Source organism: Monopterus albus, unplaced genomic scaffold, assembly GCF_001952655.1.
Source record: "Monopterus albus unplaced genomic scaffold, M_albus_1.0 scaffold232.1, whole genome shotgun sequence".
Taxonomy (NCBI): domain Eukaryota; kingdom Metazoa; phylum Chordata; class Actinopteri; order Synbranchiformes; family Synbranchidae; genus Monopterus; species Monopterus albus.
Window position 1 is genome coordinate 604,017 of NW_018128112.1, and position 858 is coordinate 604,874.

The window sequence follows — 858 nt, forward strand, 5'->3', positions numbered from 1 at the left end:
CTGACAACTTCTTCACTAGTGTGCCTCTTGCAGAGCATCTCCTGGAGAAGGGTCTGACTATTGTGGGAACTTTGCGACAGAACAAGCCAGACATTCCTCCAGTCATGAAGGCTTCCAGGTCCAGAGAGGTCCACAGCACTGAATTTGGGTTCAATGGCAGCATGACCATGATCAGCTATGTGAGAAAAAAGGGAAAGGCTGTTCTGCTGCTTAGCACAATGCACCACAGCAAGATGGTGGATGAAAACAGCCCAAAGAAAAAACCAGAAGCGATCCTCTTCTACAACCAGACCAAAGGAGGAGTAGATACTATGAACCAGATGGTTGGCAACAACACCTGCAAACGGCAGACGCAGAGGTGGCCCATGGTGCTTTGGTACAACATGATTGATGTCGCCGCTCTGAATGCCTTTTTATTTTTGAGGGCTCAGCACCCTGAATTTTACACAGGCATCATCGATGGACGATGACACTTCCTCACAGAGCTCTCAAAGGAGCTTGTGACACCTCACATGAAAAGTCGACTGGAAGGTACCCCGACCCTACCAACCTACATCACTGAAGCAATGGGAAGGTGTGGAGTGACAAAAACTGCTGCGATCCGGCCACAGGAAAGAAGCACACAGGGCCAGCAGAAGAGAAAGAGGTGCCAGTTGTGTCCAAGAAACAAAGATCGCAAAGCCACTGATTGCTGTTGGAAATGCAGTACTCCTGTGTGCAATGGTCACACCCAGAAGCAAGTAGTTTGTGACAGCTGCACACAGTGAAAGGAGAGAAGATGTTTGTGTGTGTACATATGCGTGGGCAGTGTTATGGTCTCCGGACCTGTTGAATGTTCTCTGTTCGTCCTCCAGACAT

The 858-nt window shown here is 49.0% G+C and overlaps 1 protein-coding gene across 1 annotated transcript in view; it reads right to left on the minus strand.

Annotated features, from left to right (window-relative positions):
* The window catches only part of LOC109971704 (FH1/FH2 domain-containing protein 3-like), a gene marked incomplete at its 5' end in the record, with an annotated part of 43,041 nt that overhangs the window by 24,326 nt on the left and 17,857 nt on the right, over nucleotides 1–858 (minus strand). The gene's annotated exons all lie outside the window — the stretch shown is intronic.